We start from the raw sequence: 21,188 nt of genomic DNA, 5'->3' as shown, positions 1-21,188 counted from the left end.
AGGAATGAGAGATATTTGGTTGTACATCACACCCCAGCCAACATGCATAGCCAAACCCGTGGGAATGGACTGATTGTAAACAGATTCCGGCATATTTGCCGATGGCGTAGATAAACAATGCAGCAAACACTTACGGGGTTCAACGGTGTGGATGGTTGATTGACGAATTTAAAGATTTCTGCCTTGGATATTTATAGAAACTGCCAAATTACCTGAAAATAGAGAGAAAGGAAACAGCTGTTAGTCAATACAAATTAATGCATTTGCTTTTGTTCAACAATACATTTTGTTATTTTTTATTTTATGTCTTATTATGTGCAGTAGTCCAAAATAAAAAAAATATAAAAAAAAAATCGATTTACATTTAATATACATAATATACATAAAAAACAATTTAAAAAAAAACAGAGGGAGAGAAGACAAAAACTTAAAATAAAATATAGCTATGACCCAAATTTAAAAAAAATCAAGCTTAGTTAAAATTACACAGTTTTGGACCATGGAAAGCATGCGTAATTTTACTTCCTTTAATTTGTAGTTCATCTTTTTCAACATAAATTTAGGTCAACTAAAAATTAAGAGGTTAATCAACACCATCAAATTTTGCACTCCAGGTTAACATTGTTTTTACTGTGTAGTTGATACTCGTAGGTTGAAATAGTTTTCAACAAAGTCAAACGACTGCTGATCGTTTTTTTTTTTTTTTTTTTGCACGAAATAAGTTAAATAATATTCACGATTTAAAACAGAGGTGCTCAAAGTTTTTGGCTGCCGGGCCAAATTTGAAGCTCAAATGAGCTTGCTGGCCAAATGCACAAAATATGTTATTTAAAAATGAAATTACGTTAAAAATACATCTATCAGTTGAAGTTTTTTTAACCCTTCTATTTTTTGAACACCTTTGGCATTTCAAAACTCAGAAAATGATAGTTTTCCAACAGTTTCGTTGATTTTAATGTTTTAAGTATTATTTAGTATTATTAGTATTAGTAAAAAATAGGTTTTTAGTTTAATGTATTTTTGTTTGTTTTTGAAAATTTTGATATGAAATCTGGTAATTTATGTAACAAAATTATTTTCCAACAATGAGGCCGATAAAAATATTTTAAAAAGATGTCCCCCGGCTTTTGGCCATGCTTGAAGAAAGGAAATAATATAAAAAAATAAGTTACAAGCTTGTATTATTCATCCGTACAGTTCATTTGCAATCATTATTTTAAAAAAGTAAGATCGACGGAAAAAAACAGTTTAGTGCGAAAACACTTTTTGAGGGAAAATTCATCGAAAATTCACAAATACCGTCATCTGGGGAGAATCAAGACACATGGGGCGAATTAGGACAGCTGTTTTAACAATGTTGCAGCCTAATATTTTGATATTTTTGAGTGGTTTCGGGTAGACCAGATTCAGAGCAACAAAATGTGTACATCCATTTCCAAATTTGAAGCATTTAACTGCTCTAAAACGTGCTGTCCCTATTCAGACTGTAGTCCCGATTCGCCCCAGATGACGGTATTCAAATTATTTCGAAATAAACTGAACATGTATAAAATGATTTAATAATTATAATTGATTTCAGATGATTGCACTAAAATTTCTATTGATACTTTGAATTTTTTTTATGAAAAAATATTGTTTATGGGATTAGGGTGACAAAAGATTTGAAAAATATTCGCAACAGAATTACTCCGATTTTAACATCTGCCTGAATCATCGATCAGTTTCTTTTTCCAACTGTCATGATTTCCAATCCTGAGGTGGTTTATAAGTGCAAAGTAAGTTTTAGGAAACTTGACTTTTAAATTGATATGGACTATTTACTTATATTTGAAGCCTAACATTTCAAAAGGGCACAAAACTTGTGTAAACAATAGTGTATCCCTTTCACTCAAATGACAGTTTGCATAAGGTGTGAGAGGGATATACACTTGTTTACAAAAGTGTTGTGCCCTGATGAAGTGGAAAGCACGATTTTTGCTTTTATTACATTTTTAACCTTAGTTAAATTTGAATGTTTTATAAATATTTCAAAAAAAATTAATTAAAATTTTGTAGATTTTCACTAATTTTACTCAAATTGAAACGTGTGAAATTGTTTCAATTAGAAAGGTTTTTGAACAAAATATTTGTGTCGTAAAATGAGGACCAAAATAAATTAAAGAAATCACTTTACAAATGATCAACGGGCCATTTTACATGATCGTTCAAAATACGTCCGCGAGCCACAAAAAATCACCTCGCAGGCAATACTTTGGTCACCTCTGGCATAAGCATATAATATACAAACTTTAAAAAAAACAGTTCAAATAGTCATCATAATATTTTTGTCAAATAATCAAGCATTTTCTTGCGAATAATTTAATTTTAAACCACTTCCATAAAAACCATTTTCCCACCAAATTTCCCACGTCACCCGGTCCATTTCCCAGCAGCAGCATATTTTTCTCCACCATTATCAATTCTCACGACAATCATTTCCCATTCCAGTGGTGGAGGTACCTCATAATATGCCCAGAAATGTCACCAGGTTGTCATGCGAATTGTCGCACAAATCGGCCCGTCCATTCATGACTCAAATTCCTGGCCATACGAACATCAAGTTATAGCGTTACGAATTGATTCTGGAAGATCGAGTCCGAGGATGTTAAACATGTGGGTTATTAGGGGGGCTTCTGATTACTTTTTTTTTCTCAAAAAGCTCTGTAACTTTAATTTTTGTAATTAAATTGTGAACGGAGTTGTAAAAAAATTAACTATCTTAAAACGATCTTATTTTTTCAAAAAACAAAGATCACCCTAATTGGCCAATCCCCCAAACCTCCCCCAGATCGCGTACTTTGTATGTTTACACACACTGATTGCGATCGTAACTCTCTCAGTCGTCGCTGACTGACTGACAGAACCCGAGACCAGAAACGCATTTATTTCCCATCATATGCGATTTGATTGACCCTCTCTCTCGCTCTCTTCCTTCGCCAGTTGGCGCCACCGTCGTCCGAGTCCGGTGGCGCTTAACAAGTTGTTTTCGATGCATTCTTGTTCGTCTTGTTGCACACCGTCGGTTGCACTTCTGCTGCTGCCCGGGGTTTCGGGAGTTGAAGTTTGGTGCGCCTGATGTTGCGTCTCCTCTTGCTCTTGTGAGGATCGTTTTGAACTTTTAATCACTGCCCTGCTCTCGGGTTGCCACCGATGAGAGAGACGTTGGTGCAGGTTAAGGAAAAGTATTGTATTTCAAAAATAAAATTAAATTTATTGAAGCCAATTTCGTTGTTTTTCACAATACTAATTCCAATTTAAGATACTTTAACTTTTTTTTATATGAAATGAATTAAAATTTTCATATTTTTAAATTATTTGAGTGTCTTCTGATTTTTTAGCAAGAATTTTCTTAACGTTTGTCTTGATAATTAATTGTTATAATTTAATAAAGCCTCGGAAAATATTGATTTTTTTTAATAAGGCCATTACAACAAAAAATAATATATGCTCTGACTCCAACATATCGAGGAGAAGGCAAAAACACAATTCTACACCTTTACAATGGACTTGTAATCTAAGGTATTAACAAAGTCTAAGGCTGGTACAAATTTTATTTAAAGTTTTTGTCTCCCCCCTTCAAAGTTGGCCCGAGAAATCAGGGGGCTAAAACACATAATTTGTCAAAGAACTTAAAACATTCCATGGAAATTTAAGTGAAATCAACTGAAAACAATTTCAAATGCATTTCCCTGTGTTTGGAATCATTTTAAGTATTTTTGGGTTAATCTAAAAATCTTTTGAATTTTTGAAAATTTTCGATGTTTATTTTCGCAATTTTTTTTTGTTTTTGTTTACAATTGCTTGAACTTACCAGTTCTATTAAAATTTAAAATTTAGAATTAAAATATATTTTTTAAATTTTTATTATTATTATTATTATTTTTTAAAGAGATATTCTGAAACACAAGTTTCGCTTAATCATTCAAAGCGTTATTCTATTCACAAAAAAAATAAGTTTTAAATCACGCTTTTATTTTATGTTTATGTTTTCGATATTTTGCTATTTATCGTTGATTTTTTTTTTACTTTGGAAAACTTTTTACTTATTTTTGACGATAATTTGGAAATAATTGACCCGTATTTTAATGTTAAAAATAAAATTTAAATTGATCTCGCATTCATTGGTAACTGTAGTTAAATTTACCTAAAAATATGAAAAAACCCCTTTTTAACAATTCATAATTCAATTGCTGAAAACAAGACCTTAGTTTAAAAACCACCCCAGATTTTTCTAAGGTGACAAAAAATGCCAATACAAAAGGGTCAACCATTTTTTTCAATATTTCCGATTTTTCAGAATACAAAACAAAAGTTTGTTGACTTAATTTTCAGATTTAAAAACAACTCTGAATCTTTTAAAAGCATTGAAAAGTGGAACCCCATTTAAAAAAAATCTTGGGTTTGATGATTTTACTAGTTTTACAACACATTGCCAATGTTTCGAAAAAAAGTATTTTTTGGAGTCAACTTTGGATATGTTTCTGACTAATATACCCTTCCTTTTAAGTTGAAATAATGCGGTAATTTTTGTTTTGTCCAGATAATGTTATTACATACTTTTTTGTACCTTAAAATCTAATTGTTTATGTTTGTAAAAAAATATGAAAAACGCTAGAAAAAATTATGAAAAGCAGCAAATTAGCAAAAGACAATAATTGGAGTTTGTAGAACAGGTTATAAATTACCAATAAAAAAAAAAAACAAAAAAACCAAGCAAGATTAATTCATCTAAAAATACTAAAATTTTATGTAGAAAAATATGAAACAAAAAAAGAATAGTTTTTGTTGAACCAAAGGTTGCTCAAAAACCTCCTGAAAAAGGGAAAAATAAAAAAATAGAATTGGGCAGCAGAGGGTTAACACACAATTTTTCATTTGATGACATCTTTGTTCATATTTTTGCCAATTTTTAATGTCAAAATAGGAGCATAAGCGATTATGTTATATTTATCAAGTTAATTTTAAAATGAGAGAATCAACCCAAACATGGGAAAAGGTTCAAAACAATGTCTCATTTTCTTGAGAAAAATAAAATTGAAGGTCGAAATTTTACCCGATTGTTGCAAAAATATTAAATTAAAGGTAAAACAACTTTGCTTTTCTATGTACTGATTTCTAATGCATTTTTTTATGTATTCAATATCTGTAGTTGAAAAAGAATAAAATATGACAAGTGTTTTTATTTCACGGAATTGGGTGAATTTGATTCCGATACTAATAAAAACATCACCCCGCCCTGCTAGGTACTCCCCAACCCATCCAATCCTCTTCCCGACATCATCGCTTAAAACTCACGCAACCACTCCACGATCACTCCAAAAATACGCGAAGAACTCCAAAAAGAGCACAACCGCAACGAAAAAGTAAAAATCGAGAGTAAAATCTCAAACCCAGCGAGCGCACCATGTGGCTTGGCTGGCGCTTCAAGGGATTCCTCCACCAGATCGTCGTCGTCGTCGTCGTCGGCGTAAGCGCCATCAGGCGCGCGCCACCAGACAGCGGTTCGACCCCCTTCCCCCGTCCCTTGATCGGTTCATCATCTTCGGGTCGGCGTCGTCTCTTGCCGTGCCGGCGACTTCCCCGCAACGATATTCTGCTCTCGTTTCCACCCGAGCTACCGTAGAACACCGCTGGAGCGGGAACCATGTTTAATGACAGTTCAATTTCAGAATTATAATCAATTGTTTTTAATTTCATCGATAAAGCTGTCAAACCACCAGGGTTCTACGGTACCCTACCTAGCGATCCCATTCAACAACGGGGGGAGATCGCTTCCTTGGGGCACCTTCTCCTGCTTGAAGTCGTCGTCGTTGTATTGGCCAAGTGTTGCTTCCAGTGGTGGTGGGCTTGATATGACCTGCCGCGACTGCCAGCCTGGCGTCGTCCTCCCATTTGGACAGAGCGGCGCGCCGGTCTCACTTGGGATACCGGCTGCGGTGTCTTGTCTTGGCCGGATAACAGTGGTGGCGCGGTCAACTGTCATCTGGTGGCTGTAGGAGGCCTCTTCAACGGGCTAGACACCTTTCGAATCGGATAATTAGGGAGTTTACTAATCGAAATTCGCGTAACCCCTTCACCGAAAGGGGGCCGTCCACAAACTACGCCACCAAGATTAAGTTGCACTTATTAATAGCACAACTCCCTCATCCCACTCCAATGAAGTTAACAATCAGAAAACAGGAATTTCGACCCCTGAAGGCCATAAAACAGCCCGCGTCAGGTCGGTGTGGGGGTGCCGTGACGGCGGGTCACGGGGCCAGCGTGACTTGCCGTGGCGACGGTCGGTCACTCCGGCACGGCGACTTGGACGCCGCCGCTAACCAATCATACTGTTAGCTTCGCTCCATCTCATCTCGTTAGGGTGATCGAAATAGTTTGAGAAGATTTCAAAAAACTTGTCAACACTACTGTAAAATTTACTTAATTAATTAGTTGAATTGAGAAAATCGCAACCAGTAAAATTTGTAGAATTTTGACCACCCTAGAGAACCTTCCCAGCTTTAGCCAGCGACTTCAACGACTGACGACGACCTGCCGCCATCGTGGCCGCCCCGTGGTATTTATGAGCATGATATCAGAAATTAATTTTTTATTTTCGATACAATTATTTTATAAATAAATAATGGAAATGTATGCGCGTGAGGAGCAATTGTTTGCCTGGGTAGGACGCGGGGATAAAATGCGAGATTCGAATGTGGATGAAGTGGCAGTCAAATCTTGAGACGTTTTGCGATAATGATGATGAAGATGACGGACGGGAGTGTGGCGTTGGGGGTGTTGACAGTTGAACACGGCGTGGTCTTGCGCTGGAAGGAGTGATGGTTCAATTCTTGATTATTTCATGAGGATTTTTGAATGTTTCAGATAGTTGGATTTGATATAAAACATGAAATTTGTATTTAATGGTTTCGTGGAACCTATCTTTGAAAAAATAGAGCCCCTAGTCACATAAAAAACAATGAGATATGATTCTATTTTATTTATATTTCATTGAAACATCAAACGATTTTATTATAAATGCTTAAAAAACATAGTCAATATCCTTGAAGTTATTGACTTAAATATAATTTGGTTGAAAAGTAAATATTTTTGATAAGATGTTGGTAAACATGAACAAATAAACAAATGTGAAGTTCAAGTTTGCTTTTATGATTAAAGCTATTTTTATTTTAAAATTATTTGTAAAGTTTTTTTTTAGTTTTGTCCTGATTTTCAAACAAAATAAAATAAAAATCATCAAACAATAATGTATACATAATTACAGTTATGCATCCGTCTAATAATTGCAAAATATCTTTGAATTTAATTTAAAAATCTTTCGTGTACCGTAAACCGGGTTGCTTTGATAGGATTTCAATTTGTTTTTGGTAACGTTTCTCTCAACATTATTATTTTTAAAACATGTACGGAGTAGGCTACACAAGTTACATTAACCTGCTTTGGATTTTTTTTTTTTGTTTCGAACTCCGGGGTGACTATCAAAGTCATAGTTTTTCTTGTTTAAATCAGATTTAATGTGTTTAAATTTATTTTTTCCTCAAATGTATCATCACTAAGGTAGCTGGACTAGTTTTTGAGAAAATAAATTATTGTTTTTATTACGTTAACTAATTTTATAAGTTTTAAACAAAATATTTAAAAATTAGGTAAATTTGTTAAAAAGTCAGAATTTTGCAACAAAAAATCGTCAAAACTAGTTTTGCTAATAAAATTATCGATTTATATTGCATTTTAAACTAAATTCGAAGTGAATCAAAAGTTTTCACATTTTATATGAAATTTGTTCTACTGAAAAAGCCTATAAATTTTAAATTTTTTTTAATTATGTTTCAAAAACCAATATTTTACCACGGAAAATTGTCCATAGAATCCAAAAATGCATACCGTTTTCCTATTCGAAATCATTTTCATCGAGAAAATCATAACACTTTGAGAATATCCAAAATAATGCTATTGTTCGGCCAGGGGCCGACTTTGAATTCCCTACGTTGTGTTTTACTTGTCTTGAATCTTGAATCTTCCAAATTGATTGAAATAAAACAACTAGTTTGTGGTGACTGCCGAGCCAACCGTCTCGGACGGTGGTCAGCGCGCGAAGAGGCAGAATAATAGTTTATTGTTCTCGATACGGGTACAGAAGTTAACATTCAGGGTACGGACACAAATACCATCTTGCACGAATAGCTATTGATCAACATTTTCTTAATTATAGTTAAGTAACTTTTTAAACTATTCACCCAAAGGAAAAATATATCTCAAAATCTGGAACATTGGATTTGCTGCAGAAAATGTCACATTTTATAACATTTTTTGCAGCAAGCCCGTAGATTATTTTTGCCCGCGTGCAAACATTTCAGCGAACTGCAGCTCTCACCAACACATATAATGCTGGCCCGTCCCCGAGCAACACTTCAAAGAGAAGCATATGTTGGTGCTCTTTCACTCACTTTTCATCAAGCGTCCATGGCGCGGTGGTAGCGTGTCGGATCAATAACCAAGAAGTTGGTGGTTCAATCCTCGTTCTGCTAAGTCTTTTTTTTTGTGAAATACAACTAAAAAGCCATCGGTAATGTCGATAATTGTCGGTAACGGGCAAAAATGTCATACTCCTATATCGCAAAAAATGCATTAGGACAGATTTCATGCAGTCTGATATACTTTCATGCCGCCATGCATCACAATCATGCGACTGCCAGTTGGGTGTTCAAAAAAAAAAAGCTGTTGAATACAATAGCAGTTCATACAACAGTAAATTCACAGCAAATTAATTATTTTTACGTATGGAATTTGTCACAAAAAATATAAATAGAACACAATCAAACGTTGTGGCAAGCATCTGCATCGTTATAAGTTTATAAAATTAGTACTCGTGAAAAAAAGCTCATGATACAAATCTCATTTAAATGCTATCGTTTTCAAAAACAGAGGAAAAACTAAATCAAACAAAAAACGAATTTTAAAATATAATTATTAATTGACAATATATTTTCACGAAAACTTTCGAAAATGTCCGATATCATCAATAGTAACCGCTCCATGCAAACCTGTAACAATAAAAGTTGTTATTTGTTGGACTTGACCTTGATTAAAAATAACAACATAAAACAACCAAACAAATTTAAAAAAATGAACCTTTTTCCACAAATTATTATTTCAAGTAAACCTTGAAAAAGCGTTTTGAAGATCTCAACAAAACTTACAAATTGCTTTTAAAACATGGTAAAAAAGTAGCGTCGTTCCAGAAATACCAAAAAATTAGAAAAAAACGTAACGCATCGCGTGAAAAGAAATTGTGCGAATTCTTGTGACACGTCCTATCTTTTTACAACAGCAGTTTTGCATATCATTCACAAAAAAAATACAGATTTATTAAATGTGGTGCCCACTCCAAAACAAATTGAAATATTTAAACAGGTTAAGGATTCGGTCAAACTTTCATCCAATTTGCAGATTTCTACTGTTTCCTTTTTTGACTTGATAAGTGGTATAAACACAACTTATTAGGATTTTTTTTTTTTTGAATGAAAACTATTTGCTAACATTGCGTTAAAGTTTACTTTTAATGATTACTTGAAAACGTTTTTTTATGCTTTAATTGAACGTTAAAATGCTGATAAGTCATTAATAGGAGCTTATTTTATACAATTTCAATTGATAGGATGAATTAAAAAAAATAAAAATTTATCAGATCAGACTCAAAATGTCTAAATGGCAAGAATAATATTTAAAAAAAGATAATTTGTAAATGCTCTTGACATGAAAACGGTGCAATTTATCAAGAAAATTGAAAAGTAATTTTCAATAACAAATTTGATTTTGCATCAAACAATAAATTTTGAAATGGTGTATGTCGATCATCGATCATAAATTCTCTTTTCAAAATATAGATTTCCGAATATGACCAGCTTGCGAAATTATATGAATTGAAGATCTGTATGAAAAAACAAATGATGCAAAATGGCTTCCATGACAATGCATGGACAAAGTTGCATCCAAAGAAAAAATATTACATTATCGATTTGCGAAAACGTACAAAGTTAATCTAATTCTAAACAAACTTTGCGTTGATGCTTCAAATTCCGTAGGTTGGCATTAAAAGTGTGTTTTATTATTTTTATTTTCAGTTGAAGCCATCTTTGAAAAATTTAACCCAGCAATTCATACTTTATGAGATCATCAGTCAACAACTGTACGGCAATCATGCTCACAGACGATTAATGCCTTCAGTTTATCACGCGGTTCAGTCCGATCCAGATCAACACCAATCACCAATCCACCCTCTGCCGCCCGATGATGCATAGATAAACACCCGATCTAGGATGGCACACCTTCCTCATCGTCACCGCCGCCGGAGTTCGTTGATATTTGAGTGTGTGTTACAACCGAAAAGGGCGACAATGATATATTTCACGCGATCACGTCACTTATTTTACGCTCGGCTTAGCGCATCACCCATCATCATCCGTCGTCGTCGTCGTCTCCATAGCTCAAGTCGTCGTCGTCTTAGGTCATAAACGCACACACACACAGAACAAACATTGGCGTGCGATCATCACATCACACAAATCTCTTCAAATATACGCACAAACACAAACACGCGAGTGGCGGCGCCACCGTCGCCGGTTTGATTGACTTTTCATGATATTTAAACAGTTTGGTCATGTTTTCTCCCATAATTTTGTTTTATACGCGAGGTTGGTTGCGGCGAAGGTACCCTCCTGGCCGGGGGTCCTCCCCCCCTTCCGCGGTTGGCCACACGCTGGGCCAGGGCGCCCTCTTGATGGCGCCACCACAAATTTTACGCGCGACCCCCCGAAGGAAACCTCTCTGTGGTTTTGAAGGTCACAGATCAAGGGACGAAATTTCTGAAAACATGCCATTTATACTTGTCAAAAACTCCACATTTTATTAAAATTTACTTCAAAATTTAACTTTAACAACAATTCTAACAAAAAATAATCCACTGAAATGTCCACCGGTCTATGAGCCGCGTTTGTGATGTTTGTTTAAATTTCGCGCAGTTTTTATTACAGCAATAATGTGGGACTTTATCTTGGTCACTTTTTTGCGCTGATGGTACTAACTGTGGCTTGTGGTAAAATCCACCCCTCAAAACATGGGCGGGCGGTTTTCGCGAGCCGGATCAGACCGGAACCCGCGCGACGACGCGGGTCAAAGACGGATCGAAGGCGTCTCGTTCCTAATACACTCTTGAGATAAGCCGCAAACAAGCACTCGCGAAGATATAGAATATGAACCCCAACAGGTCCCCGTCAAACGTGACGCGATGATTTTTTATACTTTTTCATTGAGCAGTGGTTCTTGGCGACAGGTTTTGAATTTTTTATTCATCCAATAGTTGTCCAAAATTGAAGCCTAAGAAAATGTTTAGGGAAAACGAGACCACTTTTTTACACAATGAAATGGCTTTCTTAACCTCAAGAAGCTAGTCAGGAAATAACCAAAACAAAACATAAAATATTTCACTCATTTTTCACTCCAATCATTTGCTAAACACAACCGATCATTTACTAGGGGAAATATCTAGAGTTTTTTTAAAAGGTCCTATAAACATATGAAACACAAAATTCTGAAGGACCTTTTAAAAAAACCCTTAATATCAACCTTTTTAAATTTTAGCCATGATAAATTAAATCAGAAAATAAATACTTTTTGAATATGAGCAGTTTCCTATACATCGCTAGTTAGAAAAATTAGGAAGGAATATATATCACTTTAAAAAAAAACATTTTTCTTCCAAATATGATAAGACTGCTTATCAACAAAATTCCAAAAGGAATACATATACATACTTTTGAGGATTTAATTATTTTAAAATCAACGCTGCTTAGCAAAAAAAAATATTTTAGATGGTTATATCGTCCTGCGATAACGATAACAGGTATCGTTATCGTTATCAAACCACGAGTTGTTTATCTAATTAAAATTAACTTGTTGAAAATGTCTTTCCTTGTAATTTTTATCTCAAGCTATTGAAAACATTTACCAGAATCATTTTTTATTGTTATTTCAAGTCTAAAAGTTTATGTGCTTGAATTATTTATTTTATTTGTTTAAAAAGAATTTAAAAAAATCAATAGCAATGTTGATAAAAAGCGACAAGAGATTTGGTGAAATTAAATAACTAAAAATTTTACAAAATATCGTATTAAAAAATCAATATTTTCGAAATGGGTTTCAAACAAAGTGAAATTTATGTTTAACTCAACTTGTCTCAGTTTTCACAAAATACCGTGTTTGGTGTTAAATATGATTATTTTACAGCAAAAAAACACAAATTTTGGGAAAAGCGATACAAAAATTTGCGACGTTTCATACGTTTCATATTAAAAAAAATACGGGTAATCAGAAAAAAATTCAAAATTTTTACTTGCTGTATTATTCAAAAATATGATAAAGAGTAATGGCTTTTAAGGTCTGAGATTATTTTGTTTGCATAAGTAGCTTTTTAAAGTACCGTCATCAGGGGTGATATTAGTTCTGGGGGTGTTGGGGTCTTCAAAATAGTTATAGGAGATGTTATTCGGATGTTGTCTTTTGTTCGAAAAAAAAATTCAAAAAATCGTATTTTAGAATTTTTTGTTGAATTTGAAAATACCCAATAAGACCGTTTTTTAAAGTAGAAGTTAGTTTTTTTTCACGGAGAATTGAATTTTAGAACAAATTATTTTCAATTTCAATTCGGTTTTATTGGTGAATAATCAAGATACAATAAGTTCTTTTGAGGTTCATTACAGAGTTTTGGAGTTCCTTTCACCTGTGTGTTACATCATAATCCATTTTCGAACAATTGTTGCTTGTAGTTAAAGGGTTACCGAAAGTAAGAAAAAGATAAGAAAAAAAACTTACTAAAATTGCAAGGGAAAGGGGATAGAAATAGAGAAAGCTTAAAACTAGATCACAATTTTTTATCCTTTATAGATGTGCTTGATCATCAGCTCCCCGAGGGCCAGAAATTGCTCCGCCTTGTTACGGCAGGTCCGAAACCGCGTCATCACCTCCCCCGCGAGAGCAAAGAACTCCGGCAGGGTGAAGAGGTCTTCCCCGGTGACTCCTTGCTGGGTCGCATCGCCGCTACCGGCAGCGACCACGCTCGCAAACGACCGCCCCCATCCAGGAGGGAACGCTGGGTTGTTTGGGAACGCTGGCCAGCTGCAGGAACGGCTGCGCTCGCACTTCGCTGAGGAGGGTGGGACGCTGCTGCTTTCTTCTTCCTCTTTTCCTGTTCCTCGAGGTAGGACTTCCGCGCGACGCATCCGCGGTAATTACCGGTATGGTTACCGCCGCAGTTCGCGCATTTTACGCGCGGCTTGGTTTGTTCTGCATTTTCCCCCAAGTCCGCCTTTCGTGGCAGTGCGCACACCTCCGAGAGGTGTGACTCACCGCACTTCACGCAGCGGGGCCGGAGGTTGCAGTTCCGCGAGCCGTGGCCGAATTTCTGGCATCGGTGACATTGCGCTGCGTCCGTCGGATTTTTTGAGTAAAACCGCCAGTTTACCCAAAAACCGTCCAACGCCTTAGTCCGCCGCAGGTCTTGAAGATTGACGGTGCCGCGATCGAAGTACAACAGGTACAGTGTGTGTGTACCTGTGACTGTTGTCTTCCGCGAGAGGACTTTTATGTCTCGCGGCGTTATTCCGACACCCGAGAGGTGCTCCTTGAGGACGGAGGTCGGGCGGTCTTGGTACCCCTGCAAGACGATCTTAACAGCGGTCTTCTGCACGGGGTCGAATGTGTAGAATTTGAAGTTTTTACGCTTCAATTTCTCCACAACCAGGTCGAAGTTCTTTTGGTCAAATGTGAACACTTGCACTGACGATTTACCTATTTTGAGGCAGTACACGAGGCCTTCCAGATGCTCGTCAACATCGTCCGCCAACGTGTCCAAAACGAAAATTGGTGGTGGTCGTCGTTCCTTTGGAGTAATTACTTTTTTTGGCGAAATCACTTTCTTCCGTGCACAAACATCGTCGTCGTCGTCGTCGGTAGTGCTACCGTCGGTGTTGTTGTTGTTGCTTTCCTCGTCACTCAGTCTCGCGAACTTGTTACTGGTGGGAATGTTGGCGGATGTTGAAGCGCCATCGGTCGACGGATTGCCGGAAGTAGCTGAACGGAGCCTAATAGGGCTGCGATCCTGGACGCGGTGATTAGCGTGTAATAATTTCGGGTCGAATCCTTTGGCGCACACACTCCCCGGCGCGATGGCGGACGACACGGCGTTGGGTTGTTTACCTTTTTGCACACGGCCGGTAGACGAACTTCGCGGGTTTTTCGAGGCCGCACTCGAACTGCCACGGCCACGGCCGGCCCTTGGCATGCTGCAGGAGCAAACTCGCGGCTAATCCCGGTAAATTACGGCGAAAAATTTCGAAAAAACGATGGAGCACTGAGCACTTGACTGCTGCTTGCACTCGTGCGTACACGGAGATGAGAACAAATTATTATTTTTCAAAAATATTGATAATGTATATCAACTTTTTTCAAAGTTTATATCTAAAGCAAAATTTAATTCGCAATCTAAAAGAGCTTCACTATTATTTTTTTTTTTTGTTAAAAAGGCACCGATTTTTAGTTATAACCATTTGAAACTGAATTTCAGATAAAACAGATATTTTGACTTTTGCAGATAATGCCTATGTGTGTCCACCTCTGAAAATATTTTTCTAGGCAGCTGAGAAAATTCAGTACAACTTTAATTTCATGATTGTTTTTAAAAAAATGGTACACAAATTTCTTGGGATAAAGTACTGCAAATATTTAGAATTGAAAAAAAAATTCCAGGTATTTTCTGTATTGGTCCTATTTTCAATGATAAAATGAATCTTTGTAAATTTTCCGATTTTTCGAATTAAAAATAATATTTAAAATTATATAGAACTATTAAGATTTTTTGAAATATTTAGAGTTATTTAGAATTATTTCGGGTTGTTTAGAGTTGTTAATTAGAATTATAAGCATAGGCAAAAGCATAAGCATAGGTGCCCTGTTTAGAGTTATTTAGAATTATTTAGAATTATTTAGAATTATTTAGAATTATTTAGAATTATTTAGAATTATTTAGAATTATTTAGAATTATTTAGAATTATTTAGAATTATTTAGAATTATTTAGAATAATTTAGAATTATTTAGTATTATTTAGAAGTATTTAGAATTATTTAGAATTATTTAGAATTATTTAGAATTATTCAGAATTATTTAGAATTATTTAGAATTATTTAGAATTATTTAGAATTATTTAGAATTATTTAGAATTATTTAGAATTATTTAGAATTATTTAGGATTATTTAGAATTATTTAGAATTATTTAGAATTATTCAGAATTATTTAGAATTATTCAGAATTATTTAGAATTATTTAGAATTATTTAGAATTATTTAGAATTATTTAGAATTATTTAGAATTATTTAGTATTATTTAGAAGTATTTAGAATTATTTAGAATTATTTAGAATTATTTAGAATTATTTAGAATTATTCAGAATTATTTAGAATTATTTAGAATTATTAAGAATTATTTAGAATTATTTAGAATTATTTAGAATTATTTAGAATTATTTAGAATTATTTAGAATTATTTAGAATTATTTAGAATTATTTAGGATTATTTAGAATTATTTAGAATTATTTAGAATTATTCAGAATTATTTAGAATTATTCAGAATTATTTAGAATTATTTAGAATTATTTAGAATTATTTAGAATTATTTAGAATTATTTAGAATTATTTAGAATTATTTAGAATTATTTAGAATTATTCAGAATTATTTAGAATTATTTAGAACTATTTAGAATTATTTAAAATTATTTAGAATTATTTAGAATTATTTAGAATTATTTAGAATTATTTAGAACTATTTAGAATTATTTAGAATTATTTTGAATTATTTAGAATTATTTAGAATTATTCAGAATTATTTAGAATTATTTAGAACTATTTAGAATTATTTAGAATTATTTAGAACTATTAAGAATTATTTAGAATTATTTAGAATCATTTAAATTATTTAGAATTATTTAGAATTATTTAGAATTATTTAGAATTATTTAGAATTCTTTAGAATTATTTAGAATTATTTAGAATTATTTAGAATTATTTAGAATTATTCAGAATTATTCAGAATTATTTAGAATTATTTAGAATTATTTAGAATTATTTAGAATTATTTAGAATTATTTAGAATTATTTAGAATTATTTAGAATTATTTAGAATTATTTAGAATTATCTAAAATCCAATCTAACATCTTTGAAAGTGCTAAATATTATTTTTTAATGTTCAAATACTTTTCAATTACAAATTTGTTTTTGCTTTTAAAAATGTGTTTGAAATCGTTTCTAAGTAAACAATATCAAATTGTTGAAAAACAGATTTTTCACAAAAAAAAACATTTCTTTGTGACATATGTTTGTCCATACTTTGGTGTAAATATTTAAAAACTGAACAAAATAGATTTTGAGAAATTTTCTAATTAATAATGTGTCTTTTGCACATTTTTTTGGTATTGATGAGGACTGTTCAGAGAAAAAAAAATGCTGCACTGAAAGTTCATCTTTTTCGCTTTTTTATCACTTGAATTTGGATTCCAAAATACGAGTTTAATCAGTGAACTCACTCTAAGAAACAGACAGCAGATGTGCATTAGGGTGCCCAGAAAAAAATGACCCCTTGCTCCACAAGCGGAAAACGGTTTTTTGGGTTATTTTAAGCATATGTGTAAATTTTGAGCGAAATTGGATGAGATTAACCCATTGATACCCGAGCCTAAAGTAGGTAAAAAAAATGTTTTTCACACAAAATAGTAGTTTATGCAACAAGTTGCAAAAAGAGGATTTTTTCAGCACGAGTCGTACATTTATCCAACGAGGTTCACCGAGTTGGATAAATACGACGAGTGCTGAAAAAATCGAGTTTTGCAACGAGTTCCATACAACATTTTTTGCAATTTCGAAAAACACCCATTGAGTGAAATTTTGAGTCGAATTTTCATGTATTTTGTCAATAAATCATTTAAATCAAAAAAATGTTGAAAAGTGTTACATTTCGAAACAAGTGCTGAAAAGTTCAACTTTTCAGCACCCATTTCAGTGCTGAAAAGTAGAACTTTTCAGCATTTATTTTGAAAAGTGTTGCTATTCGATTCTGTTATTTTTGGTACAGAAAAGTAGGCTATTTCGTAGTTCAAGAATGACAGGAAAAGTAAGTAGTTTCACGACGGAATTGCAAAAATGACTTTTTTAAATCGCTAATAACTTTTCAGGATCGAGTTTTACAGCTTTGGTATGTTCTACAAAGTTGTAGAGCATTAAATTTCCAATAAGAATCTTACTTTTGAGAATATTTGGATGGAAGCAGCGCACCGTGCAGACCAAACCGTAAGAAACTTGGGTTTTCCATACATTTTTTCGATTTTTCCCATACAAACTTCACCTTCGAGTATCAATGGGTAAATGATGACCGATTTTGCTCATATTTGGCTCAGAGTCCTAAAATAGGTCAAGGAACAATATTCAGCTTGTGGAGCGAGGTTTTGAAAAAAGTCCCATATTCTGGGCACCCTAATGTGCATACAAAACTACCAAATATTATGGAAATTCTTATGTTGATTTTGGTCATAAAGAATCAATGAAGCAAGTATCACTCAAATTCTAAACAATACAACAAAAATTCGATTCAAGAAAACAAAAAGAATAACCCAATTTAAAGGTTAAGAACATTTTATTTGGACTGATTCGAACAAAAAAAGAACTTTTTTCTAGAACCACTGAGTTTTAAATTCTGCGTAGGGCAAACAAAAACCAACCAAATTGAACCTGTCAAAGCCGCAGTCAAAAATGCAACAGCAAACATACTTTACCTCTTCACCGCACATTCAGAAGAGCTCCCAGCCCTGCGATAAGGAGGGGGCGAAGGGGGGTTTGTGAGTAAGACATTTGGTGGCGCCTGATTCTGAATTGCCATGATCCGCACGATCATTTCTGGTAACCCTTGGCACACCAAATTTTTTTCAAATTTAATGCAACTAAAATAGTTCTGAAAAATACAAAATTTGCAAAAATATTTTTCTAAGCGAAGTTCTTCTTGATTTTTGAATTAAATTTAAGGGTTACCGATTGGCGTCAGTTTCAGCCCCAGCCGTTAGTTGATTACACTCTAATTCTGCTTCACATCAGAGGCACCCCATAGAGAGGGACAGAAGGAGCTGCGGTGGCAATGATGACGGCGACAGATCGTGCGCCCAGACTAAGCTGACAGGTGGCATTTAGCAGCTGGTTAGGCGCTATCACTTTGCGCGCCGCACGCCGTGATTAATTGAATTGTGAGCTTCTCTGCTGGGCGGTTGCGAGGAGAGGGGGAGTGCGATAATTATTGCAACGCTCGAAAAAATGTAATTGTCCTGAATATACGTTAACATTTTAATTTTATACAAACTTGATAGAAACCTCAAATCAATAAAGTTACTTTGCATTTCAATTTTACACAAAATTTACTGATACATGTTTTCAACATTTTCCTAAGATCTTCAAAATATTTTATCAATTTTCAAGATTTGAAAACTTCTGTGAATCAAGATTTGGCTTCTTGTAATTATTTGAAATGAACACTAGATTGCACAAAGGTTGTATCAAACGCATTTCTTCATTGAGTTTTTTTTTTAAATAAATTTATTGCCCATGTTCGCATAAATGTCCCATATGCAAAAACAGCAAGCTGAGAAAAACGCATTTGAAGTTTGTCCCACACATAAGGCTACGTGTTAAGTTTTCACGAAAAAACTGAATTTCCTCAAGATTTCTAGAACAAAGTGCTGGATGTTATAGGCTTTTCTGAAAGATCACACGATTTTGAACCAAACTGCATCAATAGCTCAAAAACGATGAAAATGCATATGGGACATTTATGCGATCAGGGGCAGTTTAAGTAAGATAAAAAACTGAAAACCAAAGTTCCAAATGTTGAAACTCCAGCCACATCACCCAGAGTGCGCGCCTTAATAGAATTAAATCAAATAAACCTTCCACCCAAGTCGGTCCGATTATCCACTCAACAAGTTCACCACAACACACCACGACAGTCAGCTGTAAATAGCAAAGATTCAACTCGCCTCAACCCGGCCATTATAACCGAGGTTTAGCGTGTCAATAAACCGAAACTGTTGGGCGATTTGTAAGCTTCCCGCACAGACACAAACGGTTTTGTCGCACCAAAAACAATATTTCAGTAGAACCCCGATGGTTTGACAACCTTTCGTTTGATATTTATTAATTTGGAGCTCGAAGTCAAAATAAAGATCTAAGAACTGTCACTTTTGGCACTGCGCAAACTAGCATTATCAAACAGACATCAAAACAAACCTGGCTACCAACTTGTCAAACTTAAAAGTGACGTTTGATATTGATTGTTGATAAATCAAATTTATATTTTTATAATCTGGTTACCCTGGTAGTGAAATTTCAAACTGTTTCAAAAGTGTCAAACTAATTCTGCATTCGTATGGACAACCATATTAGGTTGTAACTGTCAAAATATGACCGGATCTGACAGCTGTCAAACTTCGCATAAAAAGCTGTCCAATTACCGGGATCGTACTGTGCCAATCATCCCCAGCCAACGACGCCTTGTCGCTCGCAGCTGACAAATCAGACCTCTTCGGGGGCCATGCCGGGTTGTGGTCCGGGGGCCTGAATCCCGAAAAAACAGTGGGAGAATAAAAAACCAGTATTTGTACGCCGGCCGCAAACCATCCACGAGAGTGGGTGACACTCTGTTAAGTGGGTACTCCACACACACACACACACACAATATTTGTCTCGCGTGATCATTTTTATGAATGAACCACGGCGGTTGTTTACACTTTTGATTTTCCCCTCGCCAACTGGGTTGTGATCCCCCTCCGGTGTCACCGAGAGAAAAGTGTTCGGTTAGCGCTGAGTTAAAGTTTGTGAATTTGAGCGGTTCTTTTTTACCGTGTCCGTCAATAAATTGAGTTGGTGCAATCTCCGCGCAGTACATTAACAAATGGGTGAATGTTCGCCATCTTGGTTAAGGTGGTACGAGAAGGGGGCACGGCCGACGCCATTGCGGGGCATTTTGACACCTGGGGTGAGGGCAAAACGGGCACATCGCAGAGAGTTTGTTTTGTATTTCTGTTGTTCTGTTGTTCTATTGTTCTATTGTTCTGTTGTTCTGTTGTTCTGTTGTTCTGTTGTTCTGTTGTTCTGTTGTTCTGTTGTTCTGTTGTTCTGTTGTTCTGTTGTTCTGTTGTTCTGTTGTTCTGTTGTTCTGTTGTTCTGTTGTTCTGTTGTTCTGTTGTTCTGTTGTTCTGTTGTTCTGTTGTTCTGTTGTTCTAAGTCAGAAATTCAAAAAACATTTATCAATGGCTCATTTAACCCCGAAACAAGCTACAAGAGGTGTCTCTACATTCACCCCGGAGAGATCTTCCTACATTGACAGGTCCCAAGAAGCTAGAGTGGTGGAGAGTGCCACTTTTTGTCTACTATACAATACTCCGGGGTGCGCGCGCGCGCAAAAGTGAAGTGCGAGAGCGGAGAGATAATCAAACTGCCTTATCCGGACCACGTGGAGGCGCACACGGCGAATCGTAAAAGCATTACCTCATTGCCTGGCCAAAAACGCGTTTCGTGGGTTTATGTAGGACTTTGGCTTTTCTACGGGGAGGGGGGATAACGGGGGGACACTGCACACTACACATCTTGGACACAATTTGTTCGACGGAAGAAAACTATTGAGCTGTGGTGTGGTGAATACCAGAGTCCTATTTCCGATCCAAGTTTTGCTGAAATGTGCATAAACAAGGCATGATTAATGACAGTTTGCTCAAAGTTTGGGGAAACCGCAGATGAGCTATGGATCAGGCAGGGACGTAGCGAGGATCTGCGAGAATAGTTGACTTATGTCAGATACAGTGAAGATTCGATTGTCCAGACAGCTTGATTATCAAGAGTCTCATTTATCCGGAAGTTTCTCTAAGTCTGGACGGCAGGGATATCTGGAATCTCAATTCTTGAAGTCTTGATAATCCTTAAAACTTGTATCATTCGGTATTCTGATTATCTGAAGTCTCGTTTATCCGAAGTAATCATTATCTGGAATACTGCCATACTATCC

General features: G+C 35.1%; 1 protein-coding gene across 1 annotated transcript in view; it reads right to left on the bottom strand.

The window, feature by feature from the left end:
• The window catches only part of LOC120420588 (uncharacterized), a 50,018-nt gene that overhangs the window by 21,850 nt on the left and 6,980 nt on the right, over window positions 1-21,188 (bottom strand). The window lies entirely within an intron of this gene.

Source organism: Culex pipiens, chromosome 2 (genome assembly GCF_016801865.2).
Source record: "Culex pipiens pallens isolate TS chromosome 2, TS_CPP_V2, whole genome shotgun sequence".
Taxonomy (NCBI): domain Eukaryota; kingdom Metazoa; phylum Arthropoda; class Insecta; order Diptera; family Culicidae; genus Culex; species Culex pipiens.
This window is presented reverse-complemented; position numbering and strand designations above follow the sequence as displayed.